This window comes from Phyllobates terribilis, unplaced genomic scaffold, assembly GCF_046119375.1.
Source record: "Phyllobates terribilis strain yellow unplaced genomic scaffold, ASM4611937v1 Scaffold_274__1_contigs__length_2534360, whole genome shotgun sequence".
Lineage (NCBI taxonomy): Eukaryota > Metazoa > Chordata > Amphibia > Anura > Dendrobatidae > Phyllobates > Phyllobates terribilis.
In genome coordinates, this window is record NW_027363034.1 from 788,264 (window position 1) to 811,153 (window position 22,890).

The window sequence follows — 22,890 nt, forward strand, 5'->3', positions numbered from 1 at the left end:
CTCTCCACAGGGCAACGGACCCCTATACAGGGTCACAGGCCTTTCCACAGGGCCACAACACCTTCAGCTCTCTCCACAGGACCACAGGCTCCTACTGGGCCACAGGCCTTTCCACAGTGCCACAAGCCCCTCCAGCTCTCTCCACAGGCAATCATGTTGCATGTTGTTTACTGCAAAGGACTTCATAGGCTCAAATCTTACTCCAGAGCCTTCCACAGGCCTCTCCAGCCCGCTCCACATGGCCTTTTCCTCAGGCCACAACTCCCTCCAGCTCTCTTTACATCGCCACATGCCCCTCTGCGGGGCCACAGACCCCTATACAGGGTCACAGGCCTTTCCACAGGGCCTCAACCCCTTCAGCTGTCTCCACAGGACCACAGGCTTTTCCACAGCCCACAACTCCTTCCAGCTCTCACCACAGGGCCACAGCCCTTTCCACAAGGCTAAAGGGCCTATCCATAGGGCCACAGACCTTTCCACAGGGCCACAACACCCTCCAGCTCTCTCCACAGGACAAGAAGCTCTCTTTACAGGGCCATAGCTCACCTCCACAGGGCCAAATGCACTTTCCACACGGCTACAACTCCCAACAGCTCTCTCCACAGAGTCACAGGGCCCGTCTGCAGGGCACAAGCGCCCTCTTCAAGGCCAAAAGGCCTTTCTACATGGCCATAGTCATTTCCATACGGCACGAGCCCCTCCAGCTCTCTCCACAGGGCAACGGACCCCTATACAGGGTCACAGGCCTTTCCACAGGGCCACAACACCTTCAGCTCTCTCCACAGGACCACAGGCTCCTACTGGGCCACAGGCCTTTCCACAGTGCCACAAGCCCCTCCAGCTCTCTCCACAGGCAATCATGTTGCATGTTGTTTACTGCAAAGGACTTCATAGGCTCAAATCTTACTCCAGAGCCTTCCACAGGCCTCTCCAGCCCGCTCCACATGGCCTTTTCCTCAGGCCACAACTCCCTCCAGCTCTCTTTACATCGCCACATGCCCCTCTGCGGGGCCACAGACCCCTATACAGGGTCACAGGCCTTTCCACAGGGCCTCAACCCCTTCAGCTGTCTCCACAGGACCACAGGCTTTTCCACAGCCCACAACTCCTTCCAGCTCTCACCACAGGGCCACAGCCCTTTCCACAAGGCTAAAGGGCCTATCCATAGGGCCACAGACCTTTCCACAGGGCCACAACACCCTCCAGCTCTCTCCACAGGACAAGAAGCTCTCTTTACAGGGCTATAGCTCACCTCCACAGGGCCAAATGCACTTTCCACACGGCTACAACTCCCAGCAGCTCTCTCCACAGAGTCACAGGGCCCGTCTGCAGGGCACAAGCGCCCTCTTCAAGGCCAAAAGGCCTTTCTACATGGCTATAGTCATTTCCATACGGCACGAGCCCCTCCAGCTCTCTCCACAGGGCAACGGACCCCTATACAGGGTCACAGGCCTTTCCACAGGGCCACAACACCTTCAGCTCTCTCCACAGGACCACAGGCTCCTACTGGGCCACAGGCCTTTCCACAGTGCCACAAGCCCCTCCAGCTCTCTCCACAGGCAATCATGTTGCATGTTGTTTACTGCAAAGGACTTCATAGGCTCAAATCTTACTCCAGAGCCTTCCACAGGCCTCTCCAGCCCGCTCCACATGGCCTTTTCCTCAGGCCACAACTCCCTCCAGCTCTCTTTACATCGCCACATGCCCCTCTGCGGGGCCACAGACCCCTATACAGGGTCACAGGCCTTTCCACAGGGCCTCAACCCCTTCAGCTGTCTCCACAGGACCACAGGCTTTTCCACAGCCCACAACTCCTTCCAGCTGTCTCCACAGGGCCACAGCCCTTTCCACAAGGCTAAAGGGCCTATCCATAGGGCCACATACCTTTCCACAGGGCCACAACACCCTCCAGCTCTCTCCACAGGACAAGAAGCTCTCTTTACAGGGCCATAGCTCACCTCCACAGGGCCAAATGCACTTTCCACACGGCTACAACTCCCAACAGCTCTCTCCACAGAGTCACAGGGCCCGTCTGCAGGGCACAAGCGCCCTCTTCAAGGCCAAAAGGCCTTTCTACATGGCTATAGTCATTTCCATACGGCACGAGCCCCTCCAGCTCTCTCCACAGGGCAACGGACCCCTATACAGGGTCACAGGCCTTTCCACAGGGCCACAACACCTTCAGCTCTCTCCACAGGACCACAGGCTCCTACTGGGCCACAGGCCTTTCCACAGTGCCACAAGCCCCTCCAGCTCTCTCCACAGGCAATCATGTTGCATGTTGTTTACTGCAAAGGACTTCATAGGCTCAAATCTTACTCCAGAGCCTTCCACAGGCCTCTCCAGCCCGCTCCACATGGCCTTTTCCTCAGGCCACAACTCCCTCCAGCTCTCTTTACATCGCCACATGCCCCTCTGCGGGGCCACAGACCCCTATACAGGGTCACAGGCCTTTCCACAGGGCCTCAACCCCTTCAGCTGTCTCCACAGGACCATAGGCTTTTCCACAGCCCACAACTCCTTCCAGCTCTCACCACAGGGCCACAGCCCTTTCCACAAGGCTAAAGGGCCTATCCATAGGGCCACAGACCTTTCCACAGGGCCACAACACCCTCCAGCTCTCTCCACAGGACAAGAAGCTCTCTTTACAGGGCCATAGCTCACCTCCACAGGGCCAAATGCACTTTCCACACGGCTACAACTCCCAACAGCTCTCTCCACAGAGTCACAGGGCCCGTCTGCAGGGCACAAGCGCCCTCTTCAAGGCCAAAAGGCCTTTCTACATGGCCATAGTCATTTCCATACGGCACGAGCCCCTCCAGCTCTCTCCACAGGGCAACGGACCCCTATACAGGGTCACAGGCCTTTCCACAGGGCCACAACACCTTCAGCTCTCTCCACAGGACCACAGGCTCCTACTGGGCCACAGGCCTTTCCACAGTGCCACAAGCCCCTCCAGCTCTCTCCACAGGCAATCATGTTGCATGTTGTTTACTGCAAAGGACTTCATAGGCTCAAATCTTACTCCAGAGCCTTCCACAGGCCTCTCCAGCCCGCTCCACATGGCCTTTTCCTCAGGCCACAACTCCCTCCAGCTCTCTTTACATCGCCACATGCCCCTCTGCGGGGCCACAGACCCCTATACAGGGTCACAGGCCTTTCCACAGGGCCTCAACCCCTTCAGCTGTCTCCACAGGACCACAGGCTTTTCCACAGCCCACAACTCCTTCCAGCTCTCACCACAGGGCCACAGCCCTTTCCACAAGGCTAAAGGGCCTATCCATAGGGCCACAGACCTTTCCACAGGGCCACAACACCCTCCAGCTCTCTCCACAGGACAAGAAGCTCTCTTTACAGGGCTATAGCTCACCTCCACAGGGCCAAATGCACTTTCCACACGGCTACAACTCCCAGCAGCTCTCTCCACAGAGTCACAGGGCCCGTCTGCAGGGCACAAGCGCCCTCTTCAAGGCCAAAAGGCCTTTCTACATGGCTATAGTCATTTCCATACGGCACGAGCCCCTCCAGCTCTCTCCACAGGGCAACGGACCCCTATACAGGGTCACAGGCCTTTCCACAGGGCCACAACACCTTCAGCTCTCTCCACAGGACCACAGGCTCCTACTGGGCCACAGGCCTTTCCACAGTGCCACAAGCCCCTCCAGCTCTCTCCACAGGCAATCATGTTGCATGTTGTTTACTGCAAAGGACTTCATAGGCTCAAATCTTACTCCAGAGCCTTCCACAGGCCTCTCCAGCCCGCTCCACATGGCCTTTTCCTCAGGCCACAACTCCCTCCAGCTCTCTTTACATCGCCACATGCCCCTCTGCGGGGCCACAGACCCCTATACAGGGTCACAGGCCTTTCCACAGGGCCTCAACCCCTTCAGCTGTCTCCACAGGACCACAGGCTTTTCCACAGCCCACAACTCCTTCCAGCTCTCACCACAGGGCCACAGCCCTTTCCACAAGGCTAAAGGGCCTATCCATAGGGCCACATACCTTTCCACAGGGCCACAACACCCTCCAGCTCTCTCCACAGGACAAGAAGCTCTCTTTACAGGGCCATAGCTCACCTCCACAGGGCCAAATGCACTTTCCACACGGCTACAACTCCCAACAGCTCTCTCCACAGAGTCACAGGGCCCGTCTGCAGGGCACAAGCGCCCTCTTCAAGGCCAAAAGGCCTTTCTACATGGCTATAGTCATTTCCATACGGCACGAGCCCCTCCAGCTCTCTCCACAGGGCAACGGACCCCTATACAGGGTCACAGGCCTTTCCACAGGGCCACAACACCTTCAGCTCTCTCCACAGGACCACAGGCTCCTACTGGGCCACAGGCCTTTCCACAGTGCCACAAGCCCCTCCAGCTCTCTCCACAGGCAATCATGTTGCATGTTGTTTACTGCAAAGGACTTCATAGGCTCAAATCTTACTCCAGAGCCTTCCACAGGCCTCTCCAGCCCGCTCCACATGGCCTTTTCCTCAGGCCACAACTCCCTCCAGCTCTCTTTACATCGCCACATGCCCCTCTGCGTTGCCACAGACCCCTATACAGGGTCACAGGCCTTTCCACAGGGCCTCAACCCCTTCAGCTGTCTCCACAGGACCACAGGCTTTTCCACAACCCACAACTCCTTCCAGCTCTCACCACAGGGCCACAGCCCTTTCCACAAGGCTAAAGGGCCTATCCATAGGGCCACATACCTTTCCACAGGGCCACAACACCCTCCAGCTCTCTCCACAGGACAAGAAGCTCTCTTTACAGGGCCATAGCTCACCTCCACAGGGCCAAATGCACTTTCCACACGGCCACAACTCCCAACAGCTCTCTCCACAGAGTCACAGGGCCCGTCTGCAGGGCACAAGCCCCCTCTTCAAGGCCAAAAGGCCTTTCTACATGGCCATAGTCATTTCCATAGGGCACGAGCCCCTCCAGCTCTCTCCACAGGGCAACAGACCCCTATACAGGATCACAGGCCTTTCCACAGGGCCACAACACCTTCAGCTCTCTCCACAGGACCACAGGCTCCTACTGGGCCACAGGCCTTTCCACAGTGCCACAAGCCCCTCCAGCTCTCTCCACAGGCAATCATGTTGCATGTTGTTTACTGCAAAGGACTTCATAGGCTCAAATCTTACTCCAGAGCCTTCCACAGGCCTCTCCAGCCCGCTCCACATGGCCTTTTCCTCAGGCCACAACTCCCTCCAGCTCTCTTTACATCGCCACATGCCCCTCTGCGGGGCTACAGACCCCTATACAGGGTCACAGGCCTTTCCACAGGGCCTCAACCCCTTCAGCTGTCTCCACAGGACCACAGGCTTTTCCACAGCCCACAACTCCTTCCAGCTCTCACCACAGGGCCACAGCCCTTTCCACAAGGCTAAAGGGCCTATCCATAGGGCCACAGACCTTTCCACAGGGCCACAACACCCTCCAGCTCTCTCCACAGGACAAGAAGCTCTCTTTACAGGGCCATAGCTCACCTCCACAGGGCCAAATGCACTTTCCACACGGCTACAACTCCCAACAGCTCTCTCCACAGAGTCACAGGGCCCGTCTGCAGGGCACAAGCGCCCTCTTCAAGGCCAAAAGGCCTTTCTACATGGCTATAGTCATTTCCATACGGCACGAGCCCCTCCAGCTCTCTCCACAGGGCAACGGACCCCTATACAGGGTCACAGGCCTTTCCACAGGGCCACAACACCTTCAGCTCTCTCCACAGGACCACAGGCTCCTACTGGGCCACAGGCCTTTCCACAGTGCCACAAGCCCCTCCAGCTCTCTCCACAGGCAATCATGTTGCATGTTGTTTACTGCAAAGGACTTCATAGGCTCAAATCTTACTCCAGAGCCTTCCACAGGCCTCTCCAGCCCGCTCCACATGGCCTTTTCCTCAGGCCACAACTCCCTCCAGCTCTCTTTACATCGCCACATGCCCCTCTGCGGGGCCACAGACCCCTATACAGGGTCACAGGCCTTTCCACAGGGCCTCAACCCCTTCAGCTGTCTCCACAGGACCACAGGCTCCTACTGGGCCACAGGCCTTTCCACAGTGCCACAAGCCCCTCCAACTCTTCTCCACAGGACAACAAGCTCTCTTTACCGGGCCATAGCTCCCATCAACAGGGCGAAATGCACTTTCTGCACCGCCACTGCCCCCTTTAGCTCTCTCCACAGAGACACAAGGCCCGTCTGCAAGGCACAAGCCCCCTCTTCAAGGCCAGAAGGCCTGTCTACATGGCCATAGTCATTTCCATAGGGCACGAGCCCCTACAGCTCTCTCCACAGGGCAACGGACCCCTATACAGGGTCACAGGCCTTTCCACAGGGCCTCAACCCCATCAGCTCTCTCCACAGGACCACTGGCTCCTTCTGCCGGGCCACAAGCATTTCCACAGGGCCACAATCCCCTCAAACTCTTTTCCACATGACAACAAGCTAACTTTACAAGGACATAGCTCCCTTCCTCATAGCCAGCCATCATGGTGTTTGTGTTATTAAAGAAAAAAAAAATTTGAGGGCTGGCTAGAGGCAGCCGTGGACACACTATAGCCAGCCCTCATGGTGTTTGTGTTATTAAAGAAAAAAAAATTTGGGGGGCTGGCTAGAGGCAGCCGTGGACACACGATAGCCAGCCCTCATGGTGTTTGTGTTATTAAAGAAAAAAAAAATTGGGGAGCTGGCTAGAGGCAGCCGTGAACACACGATATCCAGTCCTCATGGTGTTTGTGTTATTAAAGAAAAAAAAAATTGGGGGGCTGGCTAGAGGCAGCCGTGGACACACGATAGCCAGCCCTCATGGTGTTTGTGTTATTAAAGAAAAAAAAAATTGGGGGGCTGGCTAGAGGCAGCCGTGAACACACGATAGCCAGTCCTCATGGTGTTTGTGTTATTAAAGAAAAAAAAAATTGGGGGGCTGGCTAGAGGCAGCCGTGGACACATGATAGCCAGCCCTCATGGTGTTTGTGTTATTAAAGAAAAAAAAAATTGGGGGGCTGGCTAGAGGCAGCCGTGGACACACGATAGCCAGGCCTCATGGTGCTTGTGTTATTAAAGAAAAAAAAAATTGGGGGGCTGGCTAGAGGTAGCCGTGGATACACGATAGCCAGCCCTCATGGTGTTTGTGTTATTAAAGAAAAAAAAAAATTGGGGGGCTGGCTAGAGGCAGCCGTGAACACACGATAGCCAGCCCTCATGGTGTTTGTGTTATTAAAGAAAAAAAAAAAATTGGGGGGCTGGCTAGAGGCAGCCGTGAACACACGATAGCCAGCCCTCATGGTGTTTGTGTTATTAAAGAAAAAAAAATTGGGGTGCTGGCTAAAGGCAGCCATGGACACATGATAGCCAGCCCTCATGGTGTTTGTGTTATTAAAGAAAAAAAAATTGGGGGGCTGGCTAGAGGCAGCCGTGAACACACGATAGCCAGCCCTCATGGTGTTTGTGTTATTAAAGAAAAACAAAAATTGGGGGGCTGGCTAGAGGCAGCCGTGGACACACGATAGCCAGCCCTCATGGTGTTTGTGTTATTAAAGAAAAAAAAATTTGGGGGTTGGCTAGAGGCAGCCGTGGACACACGATAGCCAGCCCTCATGGTGTTTGTGTTATTAAAGAAAAAAAAAATTGGGGGGCTGGCTAGAGGCAGCCGTGAACACACGATAGCCAGCCCTCATGGTGTTTGTGTTATTAAAGAAAAAAAAAATTGGGGGGCTGGCTAGAGGCAGCCGTGGACACACGATAGCCAGCCCTCATGGTGTTTGTGTTATTAAAGAAAAAAAAAATTGGGGGGCTGGCTAGAGGCAGCCGTGAACACACGATAGCCAGCCCTCATGGTGTTTGTGTTATTAAAGAAAAAAAAAATTGGGGGGCTGGCTAGAGGCAGCCGTGAACACACGAAAGCCAGCCCTCATGGTGTTTGTGTTATTAAAGAAAAAAAAAATTGGGGGGCTGGCTAGAGGCAGCCGTGGACACATGATAGCGAGCCCTCATGGTGTTTGTGTTATTAAAGAAAAAAAAAATTGGGGGGCTGGCTAGAGGCAGCCGTGAACACACGATAGCCAGCCCTCATGGTGTTTGTGTTATTAAAGAAAAAAAAAATTGGGGGGATGGCTAGAGGCAGCCGTGAACACACGATAGCCAGCCCTCATGGTGTTTGTGTTATTAAAGAAAAAAAAAATTGGGGGGCTGGCTAGAGGCAGCCGTGGACACATGATAGCCAGCCCTCATGGTGTTTGTGTTATTAAAGAAAAAAAAAATTGGGGGGCTGGCTAGAGGCAGCCGTGGACACACGATAGCCAGCCCTCATGGTGCTTGTGTTATTAAAGAAAAAAAAAATTGGGGGGCTGGCTAGAGGTAGCCGTGGATACACGATAGCCAGCCCTCATGGTGTTTGTGTTATTAAAGAAAAAAAAAAATTGGGGGGCTGGCTAGAGGCAGCCGTGAACACACGATAGCCAGCCCTCATGGTGTTTGTGTTATTAAAGAAAAAAAAAAATTGGGGGGCTGGCTAGAGGCAGCCGTGGACACACGATAGCCAGCCCTCATGGTGTTTGTGTTATTAAAGAAAAAAAAAATTAGGGGGCTGGCTAGAGGCAGCCGTGAACACACGATAGCCAGCCCTCATGGTGTTTGTGTTATTAAAGAAAAAAATATTTGGGTGGCTGGCTAGAGGCAGCCGTGGACACACGATAGCCAGCCCTAATGGTGTTTGTGTTATTAAAGAAAAAAAAAATTGGGGGGCTGGCTAGAGGCAGCCGTGATCACACGATAGCCAGGCCTCATGGTGCTTGTGTTATTAAAGAAAAAAAAAATTGGGGGGCTGGCTAGAGGTAGCCGTGGATACACGATAGCCAGCCCTCATGGTGTTTGTGTTATTAAAGAAAAAAAAAAATTGGGGGGCTGGCTAGAGGCAGCCGTGAACACACGATAGCCAGCCCTCATGGTGTTTGTGTTATTAAAGAAAAAAAAATTTGGGGGGCTGGCTAGAGGCAGCCATGGACACATGATAGCCAGCCCTCATGGTGTTTGTGTTATTAAAGAAAAAAAAAATTGGGGGGCTGGCTAGAGGCAGCCGTGAACACACGATAGCCAGCCCTCATGGTGTTTGTGTTATTAAAGAAAAAAAAAATTGGGGGGCTGGCTAGAGGCAGCCGTGGACACACGATAGCCAGCCCTCATGGTGTTTGTGTTATTAAAGAAAAAAAAAAATTGGGGGGCTGGCTAGAGGCAGCCGTGAACACACGATAGCCAGCCCTCATGGTGTTTGTGTTATTAAAGAAAAAAAAAATTGGGGGGCTGGCTAGAGGCAGCTGTGGACACACGATAGCCAGCCCTCATGGTGTTTGTGTTATTAAAGAAAAAAAAAATTAGGGGGCTGGCTAGAGGCAGCCGTGGACACACGATAGCCAGCCCTCATGGTGTTTGTGTTATTAAAGAAAAAAAAAAATTGGGGGGCTGGCTAGAGGCAGCCGTGAACACACGATAGCCAGCCCTCATGGTGTTTGTGTTAGTAAAGAAAAAAAAAATTGGGGGGCTGGCTAGAGGCAGCTGTGGACACACGATAGCCAGCCCTCATGGTGTTTGTGTTATTAAAGAAAAAAAAAATTAGGGGGCTGGCTAGAGGCAGCCGTGGACACACGATAGCCAGCCCTCATGGTGTTTGTGTTATTAAAGAAAAAAAAAAATTGGGGGGCTGGCTAGAGGCAGCCGTGAACACACGATAGCCAGCCCTCATGGTGTTTGTGTTATTAAAGAAAAAAAAAATTGGGGGGCTGGCTAGAGGCAGCCGTGAACACACGATAGCCAGCCCTCATGGTGTTTGTGTTATTAAAGAAAAAAAATATTTGGGGGGCTGGCTAGAGGCAGCCGTGGACACACGATAGCCAGCCCTCATGGTGTTTGTGTTATTAAAGAAAAAAAAATTGGGGGGCTGGCTAGAGGCAGCCGTGAACACACGATAGCCAGCCCTCATGGTGTTTGTGTTATTAAAGAAAAAAAAAAATTGGGGGGCTGGCTAGAGGCAGCCGTGGACACACGATAGCCAGCCCTCATGGTGCTTGTGTTATTAAAGAAAAAAAAATTGGGGGGCTGGCTAGAGGTAGCCGTGGATACACGATAGCCAGCCCTCATGGTGTTTGTGTTATTAAAGAAAAAAAAAAATTGGGGGGCTGGCTAGAGGCATCTGTGAACACACGATAGCCAGCCCTCATGGTGTTTGTGTTATTAAAGAAAAAAAAAATTGGGGGGCTGGCTAGAGGCAGCCGTGAACACACGATAGCCAGCCCTCATGGTGTTTGTGTTATTAAAGAAAAAAAATATTTGGGGGGCTGGCTAGAGGCAGCCGTGGACACCCGATAGCCAGCCCTCATGGTGTTTGTGTTATTAAAGAAAAAAAAAATTGGGGGGCTGGCTAGAGGCAGCCGTGAACACACGATAGCCAGCCCTCATGGTGTTTGTGTTATTAAAGAAAAAAAAAAATTGGGGGGCTGGCTAGAGGCATCCGTGAACACACGATAGCCAGCCCTCATGGTGTTTGTGTTATTAAAGAAAAAAAAAATTGGGGGGCTGGCTAGAGGCAGCCGTGGACACACGATAGCCAGCCCTCATGGTGTTTGTGTTATTAAAGAAAAAAAAAATTGGGGGGCTGGCTAGAGGTAGCCGTGAACACACGATAGCCAGCCCTCATGGTGTTTGTGTTATTAAAGAAAAAAAAAATTGGGGGGCTGGCTAGAGGCAGCCGTGAACAAAATGCTTCATTTCTGCATCGTGGTTACATAGCCTTAGTGTTATTAAAGCAAAAAAAAATTTGAGAGTTGGCTATATACATTATATGCCCAATATGAGGGCTGGATGCAGGTAATCCAGGACAACCAGCAGCCAGCTCTCATGCTTGCGTGCACATTAGAAAGAGAAACATTGCCATCTGGTGTTTTTACAATCCTAAAATAAAAAATTAAAAAGTTGGACAACATTGCCACCCGGTGGAGTTTCCTCAGAACACACAATGTCAACAAAAAAGTCAATGAGGGCTGGCTATTGGTCAATCAGGTAAGTGATTTAGCCAACCCTAATGTTACATTTTTTTGCATTTTTATTGCGTAGACCCCCTCAGGAGCGATATTTCAGGCCGCAGAGCGCGCAGTTTCGAGCAAAAATTTTGCCTTAACCCTGAAAAAAATTTAGCGCATCCCACCGCGTGCGTAAGCGTCCCAAATGCCAAAAAACAAATTTCCCCCATCAGTCCCTATATATTACTATAGTACAGAAGGTCATACTACCATATTGACTCTTTAGTCCAGTTCCAATGTATCAAGGTCAAGCCTGTTGCCCAAATGCAACAGATGTTGCATTCCGGCAACAAAAGTCGGCCATCTTGTGTCCCGTTTGCAACAAAAGGTCATCCTTTGTTGTCTTTCGGCAACATTTAAGGTCAAGCCTGTTGCAAACGGGACACGAAGCCTCTGATTTTGACCAAAGGTGCACCTCATCAGTTTTTTTTTGTACAATTTAACTCCTATTGTTCATTTCGCATCGACTCAGCTCTGTATCTGCTGTAGGATACTTCTAATATTTGTTACTTTCTGTTACCCATATTGGAAGGGTTTATATTAAATACTTCATTTCTGTGAATTGAGCCTTTTACTCAGTAAATGAATGATTTGTGAATTACTCATTCCTGACGTCATTTCACGCTTCTGTACATACAGTGCCTTTCAGAAATGACAGCGTGTTGCTGTACTCGATGCCCATGGACCATATGATGGAAATACACTGAGCACAAGCCGTAGCAATAAACTTGTGGCTGCTTCCTTTTGCTGAACTTTCGCTAACAATTATTTGATATTGATTTATTGCCTTTAATAAGAGCTACCTATTGACAATTAAAAAAATTAGTGGGTACGGAAAGTATTCAGACCCCTTTAAATTGTTTACTCTGTTTCATTGCAGCCATTTGGTGAATTCTAAAAAGTTCATTTTTTTCTCATTAATGTCCACTCTGCACCCCATCTTGAGTGAAAAAAAACAGAAATGTAGAAATTTTTGCAAATTTATTAAAAAAGAAAACCTGAAATATCACACGGGCATAAGTATTCACACCCTTTGCTCAGTATTGAGTAGAAGCACCCTTTTGAGCTAGTACAGCCGTGAGTCTTCTTGGGAATGATGCAACAAGTTTTTCACAGCTGGATTTGGGGATCCACTGCCATTCTTCCTTGCAGATCCTCTCCAGTTCCGTCAGGTTGGATGGTGAACGTTGGTGGACAGCCATTTTCAGGTCTCTCCAGAGATGCTCAATTGGGTTTAGGTCAGGGCTCTGGCTGGGCCAGTCAAGAATGGTCACAGAGTTGTTCTGAAGCCACTCCTTTGTTATTTTAGCTGTGTGCTTAGGGTCATTGTCTTGTTGGACGGTGAACCTTCGGCCAAGCCTGAGGTCCAGAGCACTCTGGAAGAAGTTTTCATCCAGGATATCTCTGTACTTGACTGCATTCATGTTTCCTTCAATTGCAACCAGTTGTCCTGTCCCTGCAGCTGAAAAACACCCCCATAGCATGATGCTGCCTCCATCATGTTTCACTGTTGGGATTGTATTGGGCAGGTGATGAGCAGTGCCTGGTTTTCTCCACACATACCGCTTAGAATTATCATCAAAAAATTCTATCTTCGTCTCATCAGACCAGAGAATTTTATTTTTCATAGTCTGGGAGTCCTTCATGTGTTTTTGAGCAAACTCTATGCGGGCTTTCATATGTCTTGCACTGAGGAGAGACTTCCATTGGGCCACTCTGCCATAAAGGCCCGACTGGTGGAGAGCTGCAGTGATAGTTGACTTTGTGGAACTTTCTCCTATCTCCCTACTGCATCTCTGGAGCTCAGCCACAGTGATCTTGGGGTTCTTCTTTACCTCTCTCACCAAGGCTATTCTCCCACAATTGCTCAGTTTGGCTGGACAGCCAGGTCTAGGAAGACTTCTAGTGGTCCCAAACTTCTTCCATTTAAGGATTATGGAGGCCACTGTGCTCTTAGGACCCTTGAGTAATGCATAAATTCTTTTGTAACCTTGGCCAGATCTGTGCCTTGCCACAATTCTGTCTCTGAGCTCCTTGGGCAGTTCCTTTGAGCTCATGATTCTCATTTGGTCTGACATGCACTGTGAGCTTTGAGGTCTTATATAGACAGGTGTGTGCCTTTCCAAATCAAGTCCTATCAGTTTAATTAAACACAGCTGGACTCCAATGAAGGAGTAGAACCATCTCAAGGAGGATCACAAGGAAATGGACAGCATGTGACTTAAATATGAGTGACTGAGCAAAGGGTCTGAATACTTATGACCATGTGATATTTCAGTTTTTGTTTTCTAAATAAATTTGCAAAAAATTTCTACATTTCTGTTTTAATCACACGCTGATGACCTATCTTATGAAAAGAGTCAAGTCCCAGACAACTGTCTTTTACTCTTTACTGCCATCTTCCCCATGTTTAGGGTGGATAGTGTAGGGCGCCCATTGTTCATACCCAGAATCTATGCCTGTTCCATGTGCAGGAGGTGTGAGTTGTATATATTACACAAAGGTCAACATTGGAGATGAACTCCAATCCTGACCGTTTTAACCCCTGTGATCAATAGTGACTTTATTAGTCAATAAAGACTCATTCAGACGTCCGTGGTAATCAGTCCATGCACGGACTTTCCCGACCCTAACGTGACTGCTTTATATATTTCTATGAAGCTGTAGACACTCCTGACCCGAGGGCATGTCATTCTGTACGGGGAGTTGGGGAGGAGCGTCAATGTTACTTTGTAACCGCACAGATTTATGTGTCATTTATGTCCATTTTATAGTATTGGGGTAATTCACCTGGGGGATCTAATAAATTCCAAATCATCAAATATTCTGAATTATTACATGTCCGTCATAAAGTATACAAACCTCCCTTGGATTGGTATATAGAGCCCAAAAACAAGCTGCTAATTCAAAATGTTATCAGGGTAATTTCCTAATTTTCTGCTCAGTTTCTTGCTTCTGATCTTGTAAAATTCCCCATTCCATTGCTGATCTGTGCCAGATTATCTGGTTCATTAACCCTCGACTGGTGAGGCGGGGTTTATGTCACGCAACTGGTGAGGTGGGGTTTCCTATACCCCAGTGTTTAGAAATCTCTTATTTTTACAGAAAATGCGAAGATCACGTTTGTTTTAATCGTTTTCTTATTGGCGATTGATTGCATATGAGTGTAACAAATTTTTGACACCCACAAATGGATGGAAGCTAGTGAGACACGTATCCTCATACCAGCATTTTTCAATGAATGGCAGCCGAACAAAAATTCCCTGGGGTGTGGCGACCCCCACCTCACCAGTTGAGGGTTAAAGGGATTTTCCTTTAACCCGTTGGTGCAGCTGTTTTTTTTTTGTAACTGTGCACTAGTCACCTTCCTTGGGTCCAGCACAGGGTCTCTGCCACTGCTCCCAGTGTCTGTTACTGTCCTTTGGCCTCACGTCGACAGCGCTGCAACCAATAACTGAGATCAGCAGCTTTGCCCGAGTTAACGGCACTTCCTGCTCAGAGTCACTGAACTCACTGACTGGCTGCAGCGCTGTCAATGTGACAAATAGCTGACACTCTGCATTAGACCCAGAGAGGGTGAGTAAAGTATTGCTTTAAAAAAGAAAAGAAAATTGTATTAAAAAAACTGTAGTGTAATTCTTTAGCATCTTCTATAAGTGCAGCATAAATGACTCTAATGCTATGTCCGTAAAGGACAGCGGCCCAATCTAATCTATACACACCAGCACACACACAACACAAGGGAGTTTACAAAAATATTCTAATTGCACATTACGGAATAAACTACTTTACATACGTACTTTGTACTGATATAGTCACAATTAGGGTAATATTGCTTGACAACATATTTTAAAATATCTTAAAACAAAAATCAATTTCTGCATATAAATTACAGCCAAAATATGCAACACAAAATAAAAAAATAGATCATGATTTTATTATACTCGTCACAAAAATAAGCAATGATGGCATCAATAAATAAACCATAAATAATATATATAAAAAAAACACACAAAACCCTTTGCAATCAAGGAGAACTCCCAAAAGACCTGCGGCACCACCGTTGGGGTTTGCTCACACACAGCGCTTGTGCAGAATTTTTTTTTTAATTCTTTGTACCATAAATAGCCACAAAATCTCATTCACATGTTGCATATTTGTTTATTGACCCACGATGCGTTCTCAATTCAGGAAGAAGCATGCACCTTTTCATGAACCGTGAGCATCTGTCTGACTCCAGCACACCTCCTCATCAAGACCAATGTGAACAGCGCCGCTCTTGATGACTCTGGCCCCATCTCTTTTAGGATCATGTTGAGACTGGACAAAAGTAAGAGCTGCTCTATTTTTTGCCCTCATTCATTTCGAGGATTAGTGTCCCTTTAAGAGGCTTTCCCTTTCATTGTTTTTGGGAGTTCTACTTTTAAAAGGGTTGTCCTGGATTAGAAAATGAAAACTCTATTCCCCACCTTCCCCCGCAGACACGGCCCCATGTCTGTTACTGCGGCTCAGCCCCTACATCGCTGGGCTACCACCCCAGGCACAGATCATGGGAAGAAGACGCTGCTTCTGACTATCACGGACCTCACTTATAAGCTGCATCTTCAGAAGATTTTGGAATCTGCAGTTGGGAGGGACGGTCATTTTATGATGATCTTCCTATTACATCTAGTAGCTTTGTTCTTGTATTGTAGCACTACAAGCGCTTGTAAACTCGTCTAGAAAACCAATATGATATTGGTCACAATGAGCAGACAAGTCAAGAAGTGAGAACGATTATTCTGGTAAGATTATCCATGCAATTTACAAAAAAAACTAATAGCAGCTTCAATGAGCATTCAAGATGGCAGCCGTCCGCTATGCAGCAGGCAGACACGTAAAGGATGGCGGGGGGATACTACACAACATTGACTCTTACCATATTAGTACTAGCCCAGTAATGTGACGCTGAGACCCCACATGTAACTACCGTGCAGCACGAATATAAAAGGATCAGTACGTTTTCTGAAAACCAGTGTCGGAAGCACTTAGAGAGAACCCTATGGCTCTTAGCCCCCAGATAACATGCAAGGATTCAAGTACGCGGGACCCTGCTAATCCGCTGATGGGCCGGATATCTGCAACGTACAGAGCTGGAATTCCTACAGAAATACAAAAGTGACCAGTAAATTCTGGACTATAAATTCTTATTATCTGCTTTATTTGTATCTTATTTTTCCACCCCAATGTATTCTCAAAAAAGTGATGGGAAATGCAATGTGTAGGGCCATCCTATAGGGACCACAGCTGATTTTTCAATTTCTTTGGGGTTACTGCTCTACCTCACTTATATAAGTCAATAAGAAAGTCTCTCCCCACTATATTCTGGAGACCTACATAAAAGTGCCAAAGCTTTTTGTTTTTTTTTCTTTATTTCCTCCAATATTGTATTCATACAGGAATGCTTCCATTAAAGTTTGCAACATACTGTACTTTTTGGCATCTGTTTGAAGGATGGACCTATTTTGAAGTTCTGAAAAGTCTAATAGATCTGTACCGATACCGATTAATAATTAAAGGGGTTGTCCCGGACTTTAACATTGATGGCCTTTCTTTAAAGAGGTGGTCCACTACATTGTATAATGACCCCATCGATTTACACATGTTAACTAAATAAATGTTTTTGTAAATACCTCCTGCTTCCATATGTACCTGTGGGTGGCGCTATTGCTGACTGCTCAGTCTGCATCACGTGACCCCGGCTGCAGGTATTTAAAAGGTGTAATTTGATGGGGGCATTATACAATGTAGTGACCACCTCTTTAAGATAAGGCATCAATGTTTGATCAATTGGGGTGCTCATTAGCGGAGCTGCACTGCGGAGCTCTGTGGAGGGAATAGTGGCTGCGGCTGCGTACTACACATCTGCCCCCTAATGATTTGAATGGGTGGCCGATATGTAGTACTCCGTCAACAGAGCTCGGCACCTGAGCATTTCTGGTCACCGTTGACACAGGAACAGCTACAGCACGCACTATCAATCAGACATTGATGATCAAGTATAGGCCTTCAATAAAGTCTTGGACAGCCCCTTTAAAGTCTCCAAATGAGATTCTGAAGTTTTGTTTCATTGGCAGTCTATGTGGAAACAGTATAAAGTTACAGAAGATCGGACCGATGGTATACCATAGCACAAAACATTAGTCTTTAAGGGATTATTCAGCCATAGACATTGGGTCATGGTTTTAATCATGTGACGAAAATCACATTGTTTTACTGTAAATTGCTGTGGTCACAGGCCAAACAGTTTATGCTTGCGTCTTTTTTTCGAACTTTTCTCGGCCAGGTGGCAAGAACCTTACATGTGATAGTCATGCCTAACATAACTAGGAGGTAGGGAATTAATACCCAATGTCAGATCCTGGATGACCACCATTAGTCTACCAGCAACTTACACAGAAGCAAAGCACATTCAGATCTTTCACACAGTGGACCTAAACCCGAAAACGATGTAAGTGTCCATATTTCCAGTACAGGGCACCTTTGTCAATGACAAACCTTAAATATACAAATATATTGGGACAGGATTCATGCTCCACGGACATGTGGTTTGAAATCATGAAAGGAAACAAAATGCATTATAAGGTTGGCTCTTAAAAAAAGATAACTGTTTCTGAATATTCCCGGAGGCTGCAGACACGCACTTAAGGCGTAGAGCCAATAAACGATGAACGAGCGCTCATAGGAATCATTTCAACATACGATTATTGGCCCATCTAACCAGGACCACAATCGGCAGACAAACTAGGAAAGCACCGTTTCATTGGGTGCGATACATTTTATGCATTCATTAAAATTCTTAACGGCAGCACATTACTCAGTGTAAACAGGAGACGTGCTGCTGATAACAGGATACCAGATTATTAGCGATCATTGTGTCCCCGTCATTGTTTCGTCAACCTGTGTATGCACTTTTCCAATTGTCAGTCGTTCAATTGCCTGGATCAGACCGACTATATAGGACATTAGTATCTGGTCTCCGCTGCACAAACTACCACTGATACATGTGAACAAAGTCGATATGTTTTTTTTTCCCCCAGTATATCCCTCCCAGCTTACATCACTCCCTATAAATAAATAGAAGCACTAATATAATAGCAAGTGGTTAATAAGACCTCTAAGCAGTCAGGAACACTGCTTCATCTGAATCGGGATCCTTCCCACTGTCCTCGCTGGGTAACGAGTCTCCACCACTCGGAGACCGGCAGCTCAAGTCCTCCACCCCAGATTCCTGGTCACTGTTAGCCGACAGGTCGGGGTCCGAGCTCTTCAAATGGTCCTGGGTTAGGATCAGGGCCGAGTCCTCCTCACCTTGGGATGAACTACGAGAGGGAAACAGCTTCAGGTTGGTGCTGTAATCTTGGGGCGTATTAGCCGGAGAGTGTTTGGTGATGCATATCTGGAAGTTGTGGATTTTTGGCTGGTCATTGAGATTCTTGTAGGTTTCATTTGACTCTCGAGTTTCCAGTTTTGTTAATCTCTAAAGGAAAAGTTGTTAGACAAGAGCAAAAGTTACATTGGGTTAGGGCATGTTAATGTAACCTCTACATGCAAGTCGATCAGCAGTGGTTTAATGGTCTGTTTAGTAAGGCCGGCCGCACTTATGTTATCGTCAGCACATTTCTCGTTTACACAGGACAATGTGCTGCTAATGATAATTTTTAAACGTGCTCAAAAATTATCACACCAATGAATGCTTTGCCCCTCCATTGGATGTTTGATGGCCTGTTTAGGCAGCCAACAGTTGGGAATGAGGGAACGCTCCCTAACCCAATTATTGGCCTGCCTAAATGAACCTTTACTTGAAAACTTTATACCAATGAACAAACTTCTCTGGTGCCATAAGAAAGCCATAACGCCACAGTGCTCAGGCATTACTGACATTGAAAAGACACAAGGTAGAGACCCTGGTTACAGTGATGTGTCACTTAATGGTCTGATTGCTGTAGTTTTTATAAAATCACTATTTTATCAGCAAGCAGATTATCATTGGGGACTAGTAAACCTGCTGCCAGGTAGTCCTACATATTCATAAGCTCTGTACAACCCCGCCCCCATCACTGATTGGCAGCTTTCTGCAAATCTAGTATACACAAAGTGGCCAATCAGTGGTGTGGGCAGGGTTATACAGAGCTCAGCAGTCAGAGAACTGCCAATCAGTGATGTGGGCGGGGTCTGCTGCAGATAACACAGTAATTTTATCAAAATGACAGCAGGTAGCCCAGTAAGTGACAGATTGTTGGAATCAGGGCCTCTGCCCCTATATTGCGCTGCACTCAGATGGGTAGCAAAAACCTGGTAACAGATTCCCTTTAATGGTGCTCTCTTCCAGTTATTGTGTTGGAGAACACCAAAGACGTAGGACATCGGCTAAAAATGATTGCCTCTTTTTTATCTTGTGCAGGGTTTTTATATATAATCATTTAAAATTGTTTCTCAGTCACCATTAAAAGCTGAATTGGTTTACACTGAAACCTAAGCGGAGGTATAAACATCAAAAACATATAGGCCAGGAAGCTGGATTTTCAGTATTTCTACCACACCTTCTCCATGAACTCCATTTCCTCCTCCAGCTGCTGCGTCTCTTCTTTTACTGCCTGTAGAAAATCAGTGACTGACTGGCGAGGGTGCATTCCTTTCTCAAATTGGTTATAGAGGCCCCTCCAAAACCTTCCATGGTGAAAAATAAGTTTGAAGAGTTAGTATATGCACAAGTACAGAAGATTATCATCGAGCAATTCTCATGATATATGTTCTTAAGACGTGCTAGCTCATGGTACACACATGAAGGGCTAGCTCACAATGCTGTATATTCTCCCATGCCAGAGAATTGGGCCGATTATACTAATGACACTCTGCTTTAACTCTGAGTGTGATCCAATTTTCTCGCATGGAAGAATTGCAGCACAGGTGTGGAGAAGATGGAGGACTTAATTTTTCCATCTTCTCCATTGTCTCTGTGCACGTACATCAGACTGCACTCGGATAACATAGTATATTATTGGTCCGAGTGCTATCCGATAAAACATCACATAGCACTAGCACTCGGCCGTGTTACGTGGCAATGTGAGCGAGTCCTAATGAGTCCCTCAGTGGCTGATCTATGGCTGGTGACTTCAGATTAGTGAAAATATGTGGTGGCAAGTTGGGCCTCATTACTCGGACAGCACACTGACACATCCTATCCTTACACTATTCACATGTCCGTTCTGTTATTTTGCTGACTGATGGTCTGTATATAAACAGAGACATCCCCTACATTGACCTTATTTGCGGACATCCAAGTTGCATCCTACTGCTATTCTTCATTTTCACTGACTGGGTACTTGAAGAAGCTTGGGAAACCTCTGTCACGTTGTTTTTGCATATGGCAAAACCATTGATAAAAACGGACATGTGGACTAAATATGCCCGAAAATTGGATCTAACACACTTGCAAAATTGGTCTGTTTTGTACAGGCAAACAAAAAAAAAACAGCTTTTGCCTGGATTCACACGTGTGTTTTGCGGTCTGAGTATGCTTCAATGCAAAGACTGGCTTCAGGTCTCCTGACCCAAACTCGACTTTATATTATGCGTTTATATAGAAAGTTCCCGATCAGGGACATCCGCATGCCCTATTAAAGGGGTTGTACCAAGTATATAAGTAATCCCCTATCAACGGGATTTAGGAATTGATCGCTAGGGGTCAGTTCCACAGAGAATGAATGGAGTAGAGATGTACATGCTCCCCCTCTGCTCTGTTCAAAGCTTGCTCTACAGAACCTCCTGGGGATTGTTGGGGGTCCCAGCGGTCTGACCCCCAAAGATCAATACTTTATCGCAGTCTAAATATGTGCAAAATGAATCACCGTGTCACAAGCTGTCATAGATGTCAGTAAATCTGTCTAAAGTGAATTGATTTGTGCCAGGCAGAAGATAGAACTGACGAGTGAGCTCTAACGCAACCCCTAAATGTAGACCATGGTTACAAGTGGGAAGAGTGTTGGGCCTTGGATTTCACCACTGAAGGACACATTGGGCTCATGATACGTCACCCCGCTTCTTTCACCTGTAAAGTTAGGGTTGATGTTTCTATATATGAATGATAAGTATATGGTGTGTTAGAGTTCTGCTGCTTTATTCAGTGCAGAGGAGGAATCAGAATAACCTCTTACCTGAAGTGGCATGGAGTGGTGTGTGGTCTCAGAGTTCCTTGGGTCTGACTGTGATCTGCTCTGTACAGAGGGTTCATGTAATCCAACCGCTGCTTCCACAGGTAAGACCAGAGGGAGTAGGTCCTCTCCTGAATTCTGGAAGATGATGATTGCATCACTGATATATTGAGATTATGAGAGCTGCAAGTATACCCGTCACCACTGCAACCTGCACTAACACTAAGGGCTCATTCAGACGGACATTTTTTGTGTACGAGTCCTATTTGTGTTATTTCCAGATACGACTTGTACCTAGAAGAGTGAATGGGGCCATTCACATATCTGTGATTGTTTGAGTGACGGAAAATCGTGGCAAAATGTACGATAGTACGATAGTTATCTGAGTGTCAGGTCAAAATTAACAATGCACATCCATGGGTCAGTGAAAAAAAAAAATCGGCCAACAATTAATTGCCATCTGAGCGCTGTCCAGTTTTCCAGGTCTGTTTGATGGAAAAAGATGAAGAAACTGAAGCTCAGGCCAAACTCTAATGATAAAAACTGACACTGACCAAACTGGTGAAACTGTGCCTGATTCTCTTATATGAATGAGCCACAAGTTCTATAGCTTTCAGTGTTTCTTTGCATAGTAGCTGTGTAGCTTCATAGTCAAAATTGGAAAATCCGTTTCCAAAAAGTAGATGGAAAGATGCACTGAACTGCTTGGCCCCACCACGGTGCACCGAGCGCCTGTACTTGATTTGAACAGTCCTTCTGTACTGACAGTCCCTTTACAGCAGTGTTCCCCAACTCCAGTCCTCAGGACCCACCAACAGATCATGTTTTCAGGATTTCCTTAGTATTGCACAGCTGATGGAATTATTGCCTGTGCAGGTGATGCAATTATCAGCTGTGCAATACTAAGGAAATCCTGAAAACATGGCCTGTTGGTGGGTCCTGAGGACTGGAGTTGAGAACCACTGCTGTAAAGGGTTAGGAGATAACTTTCTGAATGCAGGAGGTCTGACCGATGGGACTTTTAGCGATGCTGATGTGACACCCCAGGGGTCTGGTTGCCACAGTGATAGAGATATTATGTCTGAGAGCAGGTGGGAGGTCCTTTGGTCAGGGATCCTGTGCATGCCACACCTCCTGCCCAGTCTTGGGAGGGAAAGAACTTCCCCTGTAAAAACCCGGGGCTGAGGCAGGGTGAGTCAGACAAGGAGAGTGGAGAAGAGAAGCAGCATAGGAAACAGCAGAGTTACAAGGAGTCAGGGGCTGGCAGCTACAGAGCTCGCCCTGACTAAGAAGATTCTTTACCGGACCCGGAGTCCGAGGCTGTGGGGACTAACTCCTACCCAGCAGCAGAATCCGTCGGGCAGGGGATTTCAGGTCCTCTGGCCCAGAAGCCTGAAGGCACGGTCACACGCGTGGGACCAGCACCGCCACCGTGGAGTGGAAGCCATTAGAAGGCCCCGAGTCACCGGCCATACGGGTGAGCACCACACGGTACACTCAGGGACGTGGGCTACTTACATCAGCTTCTAGCAAGGTAGCCAGAAGAGTACAGTCAGTTTGGGAGGCCTACAACTACGCCTGGCCAGGGGAGATCCCATCTGCTCAAAGACTGACCAGGCCCCGTTTGCT